The sequence below is a fragment of the Molossus molossus genome, unplaced genomic scaffold (genome assembly GCF_014108415.1).
Source record: "Molossus molossus isolate mMolMol1 unplaced genomic scaffold, mMolMol1.p scaffold_m16_p_7, whole genome shotgun sequence".
Lineage (NCBI taxonomy): Eukaryota > Metazoa > Chordata > Mammalia > Chiroptera > Molossidae > Molossus > Molossus molossus.
This window is the reverse complement of record NW_023425401.1, coordinates 53,904,116-53,919,931: the sequence shown is the minus strand read 5'-3', so window position 1 is coordinate 53,919,931 and position 15,816 is coordinate 53,904,116.

Here is a 15,816-nt window from a genome sequence, read left to right as displayed (position 1 = left end):
GGTCCTCTGCCCAATTTTTAATTGAATTGTTTGTGTTCCTTTTGTTGAGCTATATATTTTGGCTGTTAACTTCTTATCCAGTGCATCCTTGGCAAATATATTCTCCCAAAGAGTAGGTTCCCTTTTCAGTTTTAGGGTAGTTTCTTTTGCCATGCAGAAGTTTTTTAGATTGATGTAGTCCCATTTATTATTTTTTCCCCTTAGTTTCCCTTGACCTAAGTGATGTATCAGTGAATATTATGCTACATGTGATGTCTGAGATTTTGCTGCCCACATTTTCTTCTAGGATTATTTATTGTTTCACGAGTGACATTTGTTTCTTTTTTCTGTTTTGAGTTTATTCTTGTGTATGGTGTACGTTGGTGATCTAGTTTCATTTTTTTGCATGTACCTGTCCAATTTTCCTAACACCATTTATTGAAGAGATTGCCTTTACTCCAGTGTATCCTCTTGCCTCCTTTGTTAAATATTAATTGAACATAATGTCCTGGGTAGATCTCTGGGTTCTCTGTTCTGTTTCATTGATATATATATATACCTGTCCTTGTGCCAGTACCAGGGTGGTTTGTTTACGATGGCTTTTTAGTATAACCTGATATCTGCTGTTGTGATCCCTCCCATGTTGTTCTTCTTTTTCAAGATTGCTGTGGCTCTTCGGGGTATTTTTTGGTTTCATATAAACTTTTGGAGTATTAGTTCTAGATCTGTGAAATATACCATGGGTACATTAATAGGGATTGCATTGAATGGACATTTTTATGATGTTGATTCTTCCAATCCATGAATATGGTATATGTTTCCACTTTTGTATATCTTCCTCTATTTCTTTTTAAAATATTGTTTAGTTTTCTGAGAACAGATATTTTACTTTGGTTAAGTTTGATGCTAGGTATCTTAATATTTTTGTTGCAATGGTAAATGAGGTTTTTTGTTTGTTTTTTAATTTCTTTTTCTAAGTGTCATCATTGTTGTATAAGAATGCCATCGATTTCTGGATGTTAATTTTGTATCCTGATACTTTGCCAAAATTATTTATTAAATTTAGTAGTTTTTTTGTTGATCAAGTCTTTAGTATTTCCTATGTACAGTATCATGTCATCCAGGAAAAATGACAGTTTTACTTCCTCCTCTCAAATTTGGATGCCTTTTATTTATTGTTCTTGTCTGATAACTGTGGTTAAGACTTCCAGTACTATGTTGAAGAAGAGTGACAAAGGTGGCATCCCTGCCCTTTTCCTGTTCTTAAGGGAAATGCTATTAGTTTTTGCTCATTGAGTATGATGTTGGCTGTAGGTCTTTCATATATGGCCTTTATTATGTTGAGATATGATCCCTCTATTCCCACATTGCTGAGCATTTTTATCAGAAATGGATGCTGGATTTTGTCAAAGGTTTTTCGGCATCTATTGATATGATCATATGATTGTTATCATTTATTTTGTTTATGTGGTGTATCACATATATGGGTTTGCAAATATTGTATCAGGTATGCATCCCAGGGATAAATTAATCATGATCATGGTAAATAATTTTTAAAAATATATTGCTGGATCCCATTTGATGATATTGTGTTGAGAATTTATTGTCTATGTTCATGAGAGATATTGGCCAGTAATCGATGGGAAAAAGCAACAGAAAAGCAGCTTGCAAGGTTCATATAACCAGGGACACTGACTTGATCCTGGTAGGATTACAGAGGCACGAGAGGGGGTCTGGGAGCCCACAGACAGCAGCGGCCTTAGCTGTGAGCAGCGCGCTCAGGGTAAACTCCCAAGTGGCTCCACAGTGCAGAGCTGGGGAGGATTCTAAAATAGCCACAGCCACTCACCTTGGGCTCCAGAAGAGGGAGGGCAGACTGGACTGGAACTGTGTGAGAACATTCGGGATTTGGAGGGGGCTCAGGGCTTTTGCTGAGTTGCTGCCACACAGGATGGTGGCCATCTCACTCCTTCCCAGGGCTCATGGAGAGGCGGTGGCCCCTCCCTCAGAGATTCAACCCAACCAGGAGGGCCATGGAAATGCAAATTGAGGATCATTAACAACTAGCATCTGCCCCACTCTTGGGAAATCCCCTTACACTGAGCACCTAAGTTTTTCATTCAACTGAGAACCCAATGCTCTTCAAGTAACCGCTACTGATAGCTTCCAGGCAAAAAGCTAGAGGATAACTGTACCATTCCTGGGCTAGCAACTCTAACCAGCAAAGTACGACTCGACAGTGGTGTTCAATGTGGGTCCTCCCTGGCTCATCCAAACCCAGGAGAGCAAGCCACAAACAGCAGAACACCAACACCCACAGGGAAAATTTGGCAGGCTCCAAAGCCCACTGTGATAGCCAAAATGGTGAAACAAAGAAACAAAAGCCAAATGAAAGAACAAGAGACCTCGACCAAAGATGAAATAAATGTGGAGCACTTAAGCAAGTTAACAGAACTAGAATTCAGAGCCATGATCTTGAGGAAGCTCAACAGCATGAGTAAGGACATAGAGATGTTGAAAATCAACCAATTGGAAATAAAACACCACCAAGAAGAAATGAAGAATGACACATCAGAAATAAAGAACACCTTGGAAGGTCTAAACAACAGAGTAGAGGAAGCTGAGGACCGGATCAGTGAATTAGAAGTCAGGGTAGAAAAAATCAACCAATCAGAAAACCAAAAGGAAAATAAAAACAATTAAAAAACAGGAAGACTGCTTAAAATAACTGTGGGACAACTGGAAAAGTAATAATATTCACATCATAGGAGTCCTCGAAGAAGAAGAAAATGAGCAAGGGTTAAAGAATATATTTGAAGAAATAGTGACACAAAACTTCCCTAATTTGGTGAAGGAAGAAGGTACTCAAGTTCAAGAAGCACAGAGAGCCCCAAGTAAGAAGAACCCAAACAGGCCCACACCAAAACACATAGTAATTAAAATGCCAAAAAATAAAGACAAAGAGAGATTCCTAAAATCAGCAAGAGATAAGCAACAGGTTATCTACAAAGGAACCCACATAAGGCTCTCAGCTGACTTCTCAACAGAAACACTATAGGCCAGAAGGGAATGGCATGAAGTAATCAAGGAAATGAAAAACAGGGATCTAAATCCAAGACTACTCTACCCAGCAAGGTTATCATTCAAAATAGAAGATCAAATAAAAAGCTTTCCAGACACACACACACACACACACACACACACACACACACACACAAAAGGCTAAGGAATACATTAGCACCAAACCAGCATTGCAAGAAATGTTAAAAGGACTGCTGTAATTAGTAGAAGAAATAGGAAAAAAATATAACCAAACTAAACAAAAATGGCAATAAATAACTACATATCAATAATCACCTTAAATGTAAATGGACTGAATGCTCAAATAAAAAGACACAGAGTAGCTGATTGGATAAGAAAGCATGACTCGTCTATATGTTGTTTACAAGAGACCCACCTCACAACAAAAGACTCACATAGATTGAAAGTGAAGGGATGGGAAAAAATCTTACAAGCAAGCGGAAAGGGAAAAAAGCTGTGGTAGCAATACTCATATCTGATAAAGTAGATTTCAAAATGAAGGCCATAACTAGAGACAAAGAAGGCCACTACATAATATTGACAGGATCTATCCAACAGGAAGATATAACCTGGATAAACATATATGCACCCAATATAGGAGCACCAAAATATATTAAAAATCTTCTGGAGGACTTCCAAGGAGAAATCGACAGCAATACAATCATAGCAGGGTCTTCAACATCCTGCTGACATCACTGGATAGATCCTCTAGACAAAAAATTAGCAAGGAAACAGAGACTCTAAATGAAGCAATAGACCAAATGGATTTAATAGATGTCTACAGAGAATTACACCCAAAAACTGCAGAATTCACATTCTTCACAAGTGCACATGGGACATTCTCAAAGATAGACCACATGATAGGAAACAAACTAAATCTCTACAAGTTCAAGAAGATTGAAATCATATCAAGCATCTTCTCAGATCACAATGGCATGAAACTAGAAATCAATTGCAACAAGAACATGCAAAGACATTTCAACACATGGAGGCTAAATAGCATGTTATTAAACAATGAATGGGTTACTGAGGCGATCAAGGAAGTAATTTAAAACTTCCTGGAAACCAATGAAAATGAACACACAACACACAAAATTCATGGCATGCAGTGAAAGCAGTTCTGAGAGGGAAGTTCATAGCACTACAGGCCTACCTCAGAAAACAAGAAGAATTTCTAATTGACTGTCTAACCTCACAACTTAAATAATTAGAAAGCAAACAAAAAGAAAACCCCAGAGCAAGTAGAAGGAAGGAAATAGTAAAGATCAGAGCAGAAATAAATGACATAGAAACCAAAAAAATAATTCAAAGGATTAATGAAACAAAGAGCTGGTTTTTAAAAAAGATTAACAAGATTGATGGACTCTTAGCTAGACTCATCAAGAAAGAAAGAGAGAGAGAGAACCCAAACACACAAAATCAGAAATGAAAGAGGAGAAGTAACAACTGACAGCACAGAAATACAAATGTGGTTAACAACTACTATTAACAATTATATGGCAACAAATTCAACAATCTAGGTGAAATGGGCAAATTTCTATAAACACATAGTCTCCCAAAACTGGACCAGGAAGAGTTAGAAAACTTGAACAGACCAATAACAACTAAGGAAATTGAAGAAGTAATCAAGACTCCCCAAGCAAACAAAAGCCCAGGCCCAGATGGCTTCATGGGGGAGTTTTACCAAACATTCAAAAAAAAAACTAACACCCATTCTCCTCAAACTATTTCAAAAAATTTAAGAGGAAGGAAGACTTGCAAACTTGTTTTATGAGACCAGCATAATTATAATTCCAAAACCAGAAAAAGACACTACAAAGAAAGAAAACTACAGGCCAATATCCCTGGTGAATATAGACGCCAAAATCCTGAACAAAATACTACCAAATCAGATCCAGCAATACATCAAAAAAATTATTCACCATGACCAAGTGGGATTCATCCCAAGGATGCAAGGGATGCATATTCACAAATCAATAAATGTGATATGCCACAAAATAAAATGAATAAAAACCACATGATCATATCAATAGATGCTGAAAAAGCATTCGACAAAATCCAGCATCCATTTCTGAAAAAAATGCTCAGCAATGTGAGAATAGAGGGATCATATCTCTACATAATAAAGGCCATATATGACAGGCCTATAGCCAACATCATACTGAATGGGCAGAAACTAAAAGCATTTCCCTTAAGAATAGGAATAAGACAGGGATGCCCGCTTTCACCACTCTTATTTAACATAGTACTGGAAGTCTTAGCCACAGCAATCAGACAGGAAGAGAAAATAAAAGGGATCCAAATTGGAAAGGAGGACGTGAAACTGTCATTATTTGCAGATGACATGATATTATACATAAAAAAACATAAAGACTCCATCAAAAATTTACTAGTCTTAATAAATTAATTTGGCAAAGTAGCAGGATACAAAATTAATGCCAAGAAATTGACGGCATTCTTATACACCAATGATGAACTCACAGAAAGTGAAACTAAAAAAACAATCCCATTTTCCATCGCAGCAAGAAAATTAAGATACCTAGGAATAAACTTAACCAAAGAAGTAACGGACATATTTACAGAATACTAGAGGACATTGAAAAAAGAAGTAGAGGAAGATATAAAAAAGTGGAAGCACATACCTTGTTCATGGATTGGAAGAATTAACATCATTAAAATGTCCATATTACCCAAAGCAATCTATAGATTCAGTGCAATCCCCATCAAAATACCAATGACATATTTCACAGAACTAGAACAAATACTTCAAAAGTTTAGCCCTGGCTGGTTTGGCTCAGCGGTTGGAGCGTCGGCCTGCGGTACAGAGAGACCTGGGTTCGGTTCCCGCTAAGGGCATGTACCTCGGTTGCAGTTTGCCCCGGTTGGTCGTGTGGGTGGTAGCCACTCGATGTGTCCCTTCACATCGATGTTTCTCTGTCTCTCTCTCCCTCCCGCTCTATCTGAACAAAAAATGGAAAAATGTCCTCGGGTGAGGATAAAAAAAAAAAAGTTTATATGGAACCAAAAAAGACCCTGAATAGCCACAGCAATCTTGAAAAAGAAGGACAAAGTAGGTGGATCACAATACCAGATATCAGGTTATACTACAAAGCTACTATAATCAAAACAGCCTGGTACTTGCACAAGAACAGGCATGTAGACCAGTGGAACAGAACAGAGAACCCAGAAATGGACCCAAGACATTATGCTCAATTAATATTTGACAAAGGTGGCAAGAGTATACAATGGAGTAAAGACAGCCTCTTTAATAAATGGTGTTGGGAAAATTTTACAGCTACATGCAAAAAAATGAAACTAGACCATCAACTTACACCATACACAAAAAGAAACTCAAAATGGATAAAAGACTTAAATGTGACCATGATTACATAAAAATTCTAGAAGAAATTGTAGACAACAAAATTTCACACATCATACGCAGCAGAATTTTCACTGATATATCACCTAAGGCCACAGAAACAAAGGAAACAATGAACACATGGGACTGCATCAAACTCAAAAGCTTCTGCACAGCAAAAGAAAGAACCATTAAAATGAAAAGGCAACCCACCATATGGGAGAGCATCATTGCCAATGTTACATTAGCTAAGGGGTTAATTTCCAAAATATATAGAGTGCTCATACAACTCTACAAAAGGAAGACAAAGAACCCTGTTAAAAATTGGGCAGAGGAGCTGAATAGACACCTCTCCAAACAGAACATACAAATGGCCAAGAGACATATGAAGAAATGCTCAACATCACTAATCATCAGAGAGATGCAAATTAAAACAACAATGAGGTATCACCTCACACCTGTCAGAATGGCCACTATCAACAAATGATTATACAAGTGTTGGTGATGGTGTGGAGAAAAGGGGACTCTAGTACACTGCTGGTGGGAATGCAGACTGGTGCATCCACTATGGAAAACAATATGGTGTGACCTCAAAAAATTAAAAATTGAACTTCCATTTGACCCAGTGATCCCACTTCTAGGAATATACCCTAAGAAGCCCGAAACACCAATCAGAAAGAATATATGTACCCCCATGTTCATAGCAGCAATATTTACAATAGGTAAGATCTGGAAATATCTCAAGTGTCCATCAGTAGACGAATGGATAAAAAAGCAGTGGTACATATACACAATGGCGTACTATGCAGCTGTAAGAAAGAAAGATCTCTTATCCTTTGAGAGAACATGGAGGACCTGGAAAGTATTATCCTAAGCGAAAGAAGCCAAGCAGAAATAGACAAATACCACATGATCTCACTTATTTATGGAATATAATAAACATAACAGTCTGAGGAATAGGGTAGACCCAGAGACATGTAAGTTGGGTACAGACTGACAACCCTCAGATGAGGAGTTTGGGTTGGGGAGAGAGGAGATAAACCACCAAAGTTATATCCATGTACGCATAACCAATGGACATGGACAACAAAGCTGGGGATGGGGTTGGGGGAATGGGGAGGAGGGTATCAGTGGGGAAAAAAGGTGAAACATCTGTAACAAAAATAAATTAATAAAAATAATGAATTTGAAAAAAAAGAATTTTGAAACATGCAATATCTGACTGGTGAGAGGCACTGGCCTCTTTTCCCTTAGATTTTTAAATGGAAAAATGACAACAGCCAACACAACAATAGCTGTTTGGTGTGAATGAATCAAAATTATATATTTGTGTATGTTAGATTGGACAAAAATGATATGCCACAGAATTTTAGTAATCTTTATGTGTGCTGTGAGATGAAAATGGTTGAAAATCACTGGCCTGTATTCTTTATGAAGTAGAAAAATTGGTTACTGTTACTCCCATTTTAGAGAGGAAGAAAGAGACTTAGTAAATAAATGACATGGCTATGGCCACTTCACTAATAAATTCAGGAACCAGAGTCTCACTGGCCTTCTAGAGTCATATTATAGAATATGCTTTCCATATTACCAAAATGGGGATCCCTGTGATCAAGGAGCAGCTAATCGGATAAGATACACATGAGAGATGATATATGTTCAATAGAAGATCCAGATCTTAAAATTATGACAGTTGGTTATATATGGTGACAGATGGAGACTAGATTTGGATAGTGAGCACTTAATGCAATATACAGAATATATGTTACAGTATTGTACACCCAAAACATACATAATGTTATTAACCAAGGTCAGACCAATAAATTTAATTTTTTAAAGAGAAAAAAATGTTGACAGTTGGAATGATCTCCTTTGACAAGAGAAGAGTTCTTTTCTGTTACATGTAAATTCATATATTTCAGAGATGAAAAGAGCAGATGATTAAATTGACATTCTCTTTGTCAATGGAGGCCTCTTACCAGCTCTGTCTTGGAAGGGCAGCCATCCTAATGCCACCAAGTGGGACAATAAAAATCTTGCTGGCCAAGACAGGGGCCCTTGTAGGTGTTGCTCTGGGTCCAGTTGAATACACGAGCAAATCTATGGCCAGTACACAGGGCTGGTTTTATGTGTGTGACCTGTGCGGTCATGTATGAACCTGCTCTCAGAAGGGTCTTGCATTTAGTTTAATGCTCTGGTGTCACCATCTTGATATTTTAATAATTTTATTTTTGTGCTTATGCTCTGTAAGTGAAGTCTGATAGGACAATTGAGCATACACATGAGCTGCAGAGACTCGCCAGCTGGCAGTGCACACAAGCATAGGCCTGAGCTGTGGCCCCAGCAGGCAGTGTGGGTGTGGAGCACTTAGCTTGGTGGCCTGCAGAGCAGGTGCATGTCTCAGGCCTATTGTGGCACCCAGGGTATTTGTTTTATTTTCCATAGATAATTTACATAATCTTTCTATTGTATTTTGAGGATGAAGTTTTATTTATTTACTGAACCAATGAACAGTAATTGAGTACCTACTACAGTGTTCAGTAAACAAAATTAGATTTTTGCCCTCATGGAGCTTACATTCTAGTTATATGTATATTTTCCAATTAATGCAACAATAATCTACTTTTAAAAATTAAAATTATTGATTTGAGTGTAACAATGAAGAGTATCTTTATAACCAAGCAGGCTTTTATAATAACAAGATTATAGTGACTTTCCTGACCTAGATAGTTCCATTGGAGAATCGCTCAAACCAGTTGAGTTTTGCTTGCTTTTATTATTTCCCTTCACTTTTACTTTATAAGTGAAGACATCCCTAAATAGCTGAATATGAAATGATATTATTTTAGAATTGTGAAAAGTGGAAGACAGTACCACAGACACAGAACAAGAAGTTGAAAAGGATCAAGAAGATCTCGTTTATGCCTTCGCATCCACAACTAACATTCAAGATGAGTGGTTTGTTGATTTATCTACAACTCCAGCTTCCATTTGTCTGCATGAGGTATATTTATTTCTCTTCATATATTTCTACAGTAAGACCTGAATCATCTACCTAAAAATTCAGATGATAATCTCATTATCAAAATAATATATGACATATAGCCTGTAGGAAATATCTACAGTTTGAAGTACTTTAAAATCAAATAGTTCCTAAGTTCTCTTCCAAGAGCTTACCATGCAATCCTGGAATAATGCAATAGTGTAGGTTCTGATGCTTTTATAGCACAATATATATTTGCATATATGCAATCATTTAAGTACATTCCATAGGTTGGTAAATGAAGTAAAAGAGATTTAGTTCATTATTGATATACTCTATTTACTTTCATATAATGAAGATAAAAGACCTTGTCATATAATGCCACAAAGAATACACGTATACCTAACTAAATGTAGTTATATGAACAGAGCATTGTGATATTACCTTCAGAAGAGGAGCAAAAAGAGGAATCTTTTATATATATTCTCATTGTTTTTTGTTGTTGTTTTTTTTTTTAAAGCATGAACATTTAGAAAATACCCATATAGGGGGATTTTAACAAAGAAATTAATTGACCATATATGCAACTGTTACTATGTTATGCTTAAGAGCTGTACTTTAGAATATGGTTTAATCTGGACTATTGCCTTTATGCGAATATAACTAAATTAAAAAGCTAAGAAATATAATAAACAGTCATAATAAAAATAAGCTATAAAGTCTTAAAGCGAAAACAGAGTTTATTCAAAACCAGGAATCAAAACTAAATCTGCCCCCAAATATTTTTTTGATGTAAATACTTTATGCAATTACCACGATGACTGTTGAGTGTGTGTGTATATGTGTATGTGTGTATAACATATATATAATACATGTAATTTAATGTGTAATATATATAATATCAGGAACACATGATGTCAACATGTCCCATTACTGGTGTTGTTAACTTAGATCACTTGGTTAAGGTGATGGCTTCTAGTTTTCTCCTCTGTCAAGTTATTATTTTTTTGTTAGATTTTAATAAGCACCTACGTGGAAATACTCTGAAAATATTTATGTATCCTACTCCTCCTAACATTTTGGCCAATTAGTTTTTGTCTCTTGATGATTCTTGCCCAAATCAATTATGACTACCATGCCCTTTCTCTCTACCCTAAGCTGGAATTGCACTCTGTGGGCTGAGTCAGTAGTCAAGGGTGTGGGGAGGTCACTGCAGAACAAGGCCTGGACTGGGACAGCAGCTCATGAGGCCACCCAGGAGCCAGGCACCCCGCTTCCTGCTCAGACAGTTTCAGCAGTGGCTGTTCTACCTCCCCAAGATGTGGGTGAGAAGAAGTTTTTGTTGGAGAAACGTCCTGTTGAAGTATTCCACGAGACGGAAAGTGCAACTGACTTTTGCATGGGCTAGGTATCTGGCTCTGCAGATTAAAAAGCCCCAGACTGAGCTGAAGAAAGAAAAGAAGAATTTCCAGGATTTGGAGATCTTCAGTGAGGAGCTGATCGAAGAGAACCAGTGGTTGCATTCTGAGATGCAGACCCTGAGAGTGGACAGGTCCAGACAGGTAGGCCCTCCAGAGCCAGTTCTTTCCCTGGAAGCCCTGCCCACAAGAGGGAGAGTCCAGGGTCATAGCCGTGTCCTGGTCATTGATCAGTAGGGATACTTGGATTACCAGTTTCCCCTCTCAGCTGCAACTCAGGCCAGCAATTTTCAACCGCAGTCGGGGGACAGGGAAAGATTTTACCTCCCAGGGACACTGGTGATCTTGTGTTTGATTAGCATGATTGTGGGAAGAGAAAGGAGGTGCTCCTGATGGTGGTTGGTAGAGGGCAGGGATGCTGCTTAGTGTCCTGAAGCACACAGGCAGCCCCACAGGACAAAGGATGGTCCCGCTCCAAATGTTCACCCTCATGCTGAGAACCCTAGCACACCTACAGAGTTGATTTCACTCACACTACATTAAGTCCCAGGGTAGGCAGTACAGTGCTCTGGCAGTGGCTCAGTGATACCACCAGGGAGCCAGGCTGGTCTCTTTCTGCTCAGTCTTGGCAGTGGCTGTTGTACCTCCAGTAGAAATGGGCCAGAAGAAAATGGAGAGTGAGGGGGCAGGGGGAAGGCCTCCCAGGATCCTCTGTTAACATCTCATTGGTCAGAACCAACATAAGACTACCCCTAGCTGCAAGGGAGGCTGGGTGTCAAGTACTTGCATTTTTCAACCTCTCTGGTAGAGCAAAAACAGGGGTGTTGGGATGGTGCTATGTATAGTGAAAAGACAGGCATGTACATGTATAGTGAAAAGCCCTGATGTGGCTTACAGACTAGAGGCACAATGGCAGGTGACTTCAATGTGTGCTCTTGAGAGAATAAACGTGGGTCCAGGGAGAGAGTCCTGTGAGGTTCAGGGCATTTAGAATCATGCTGCAGGCTTCTCTGAGGAGGTGGCTCTCATACCGAGCCCTGGAGGATGAGAAGGGGCCAGTGATGCTGAAGGCCGGGAGTGGAGGATGGTGAGTACTGAAGGTGGAGGGAAGATCACCTGTAGTGTCTGCATAAGGAGAGTGTTTCCTGAAGACCAGGACAGAAAGCACCAAGGGAGTCCATTCATTGTTTTATTATTTCTTTAATCCTCACCTGAGAATATTGTTCTATTGATTTATTAGATAGAGTGGGAGGGAGGTAGAAAAATAGAGAGAGAAAAACATTCATGTGAAAGAGGCACATTGACTGTTTGCCTCCCTCACAACCCTGACCAGGGCTGAGGATTGAACCTGCAACATAGGTACATGCCTTTTACCAGGAATCAAAAACGTGACTCTTTGGTCCCCTCCCTGATGCTCTAAGCTCTGACCAAACCAGCCAGGGCACTTTCGTTGTTTTACATAAGAGGAGTTGTGGTTTGTATTTCTAGGTTATCTTGGCTGCTATGAATGTGTTTGGACTGGTACTGTGTCAGTGGGGGTCTCCATGCCCTTCACCTTGTGTCCGTATAAAGCTTCTGGGAAACATCAGGACTTCCTCAGGACACGGTGGGATGGTCTTTCCACGCCTACACTTTAATCTCCCAGTTTTTACCCAAATCACTGAAATGCATTCATGCAGTCTCTTATGTCATTTCCCTTATATTTTTCTGCAGATCCAGTTTTGAGCAAGAAAAGGATCATCTCAAGCAAACAATTCTGCTGCTTGAGGAGCGGTCATAGGCCAGCAGTGTGGCCTGCATGAAGGACATGGAGAAAGAGAACAAAGTCCTCCACCAGATGGTGACAGAAAACAGCAGCAAACTCGGCAAGCTGGAGTGTGAGAAGCAGTGCCTGCACCGGTACCTGGAGCAGGTGGAGACGGTGAAGCGGGTAGAGGAGCTGGAGAAGGAGCTGCACCAGCTGGAGAAGGAAAATGAGAAGCTGGCCCAGAAGTTCACCTACATGACAACAACAGCCACTGAGAAGATCGGTGCCCTGGAGCTTGAGAACCGGGGCCCGACGCTGGAGAACCAGGAGGAGGAGAAGCACCTGGAAAACTCTATGAAACACCCTGCGGGGATGTTGGTTGCTGGTCAGAGACACAAGGAAGCCACCATGGAACTGCTCCAAGGAAGGACCGGGCCCTTAAGCTGTAATGGAACGTGAGTTGGCCGCCCAGCCTAGGTCCCTCAGTGAGAGACCGTGCTACTCATAGTCCCCGTGATACACCATCACTGGAAAGGACACCGGATGTATAATCTGCTGACTTTTCCATGTCTAGCTAGACACTTCTTGATCTGTCCTGGCAAGTCCTACAAGCTTCTGGGTTTCCTTGAGCATTTCTTTTTTTTTTTTTTATCCTCACCCGAGGATATTTTTCCATTTTTTGTACAGATAGAGTGGGAGGGAGAGAGAGGAAGGGAGAGAGAGAGAGAAACATCGACGTGAAGGGACACATCGAGTGGCTGCCACCCGTACGACCAACCAGGGCCGGGGACAAACTGCAACCGAAGTACGTGCCCTTAGCGGGAACTGAACCCGGGTCTCTCCGGACCGCAGGCCGACGCTCTAACCGCTGAGCCAAACTGGCCAGCGCTCCTTGAGCATTTCTAACATACAGGGACATACTCACATTTTCCCACAGGGACTTTCCATGTGCCTGCCCATCAGCGTGGCCAGTAACTTCTATGCTGGATCTCTGTTTCCCTACCATTGTGCATCAGTGCTCTGTGTCAGGGGTTGGCAAGCCACGGCCTGGCACCTACTTCTGTGGATAAGGTTTTATTGGAACACAGACATGCCCTTGGTTTCCCTATCATGTAGGGCAGGGCTAAGTGGTTGAGGTAGAAACCACATGGCTGGCACACCCAAAATGTTTGCTATCTAGCCGTTTTCAGAAAAATGTTTGCTAGCGTATCTTTGAACTCCTGATTTTATTTCACTCTCCCAATCATGGTATGGAGTAGATAGAGATAGCACATGAGAAAGCTGAGACAGACTTTGAGACTTGACCAAAGTCCTATGCTAGTGAGGTAACCCATGTAATCTTTTTTTGTTTGTTTTTTAATCCTCACCTGAGGACATTTTTCCATTTTTTGTTCAGGTAGAGTGGGAGGGAGAGAGGGGAACAGAGAGCGAGAGAGAAACATTGACATGAAAGGGACACATTGAGCAACCAGGGCCAGGGACAAACTGCAACCAAGGTATGCGCCCTTAGCGGGAACCGAGCCCGGGTCTCTCTGGACCGCAGGCCGACGCTCCAACCGCTGAGCCAAACCGGCCAGGGCAACCCATGTAATCTTGTACCCCACGTATCCTGGCTCCTGGCCAAGTTGGTGGCATATTGTAGGAGGTCTTTTTCAGCCTCCTGGAAGATGGATCACCTCATAGGCCGCAGGCTTGGACTCATACCCTGTGCGAAAAGCTCTCCAAAATGCCCCCTCAGGTGTTCACCAGAAACAAAAGAAAGCATCAGAGAGAGAAAGGATGAGGTGGCTCCGGGTCCTGCTTGCCTTTGCCTCACACTCATACGTCCGATTCTATGCAGAATCTCATTTATGTGCATTCTTTTCGGTCTTGAAAGCATATACCCTCCAAAATAGGTTTGCTTGTTTGTTTTCCAATTTTGTTGATTGTTTTTCCCAAGAGAGAAAATGTTACTTCTCTCACCTGGTAGACCCTGGCTTTGGACCCCAAAGCATCCACTTCTGAGTGTTCCTTATGACTCAAGTCCCGTTGATCAGTGAACGCTGTGTGATGGCCTCATGCTTTTTCCTAGAATGCAGCTCTGCAGGCTTGGAAGCAGCTGCTCAAAGATCAGCTGCAGCACTTGGAGACCCAGAACATGGCCTTCAGCAGTCAGATCCTGACGCTGCAGAAGCAGAACACTCTCCTGTAGGAGCACAGCACCTCCCTGCAGGAGTACACCACCACACTGCTCACCCCGAAGGCCCAGCTGCAGGTGAGGTGGGGTGTGGGCCTGGTCCAGAGACCAGCCATGAGTGCGCTGACCCCTCATAATAAGCAGGACAAAGCATGGGAGAGTTGGGGGCTCTGCTCTGTTCTGTTTTCAGTAGGCTCATTGTAAACAGTGGTGCTCATCCTCAGAGTCCTGAAGGTGGTGATAGTTGATGAGCCCTGTTCTGTGAGTGAGCATATGGCTGCAGTCCTATCTGTTTCCCAGAGTCTCTTCCTTGAGATGTTATTAGCAATCACTTGGAAAAGAGATTCTAATATTGTAGAACCTTGCAGAGACTTTTTAAAGCTATGATGGATGTTTAATCTCCACGAGGAAAATAGGGTATGAAGTGGCATCCAGGCTGTCGAGAGCATCTAACCAAGCTAGTGTTCTGGGCCACATAGTTTAGGATATTCATTATAGTTATAGTTATGGTTATAGATTGTGGGAACATGAGAGATCATTAATTAATGCAGTTTCTGAGAAAAGTGTTTGAAACTATGTAACTTAGGGGTCAGAGACAATACAGAGGAAACCACTTGGCAAAGAGGTTGGGATTTGTTCTATTGAAATAAAATAGGATATTGCTTTGTAGTTTTGTTTTCTTGTTCTATATTTGTCTGGTTTTGGTATCAGGGTAATTCTGGCCTCAGAATGAATTAGGATGAATTCCTTCCTCTTCAATATTTTGGCAGTTTCGGATGCTGTTGGGTGGGTGTTCTATGCATTGGTTGGTACTGCTGTTCAGGTATTCTATGTCTGTACTGATTTTTTGTTTACTTTAAAGAATTTTTGTTCTTATTAGTTTAGTAGAGAGGAAGGAAGACAGAGAGAGAGAGAGAGAGAAAGAGAGAGAGATTGATCTGCTGCTTCCTGCATGGCCCCCCACACTGGAGTTGGAGTCTGCAACCTGGACATGTGCTCTGACAGGGAATTGAACTGGCAACCTTCTGGTGCTTGGGATGACACTCAACCACTGAGCCACACTGGCCAGCTGTC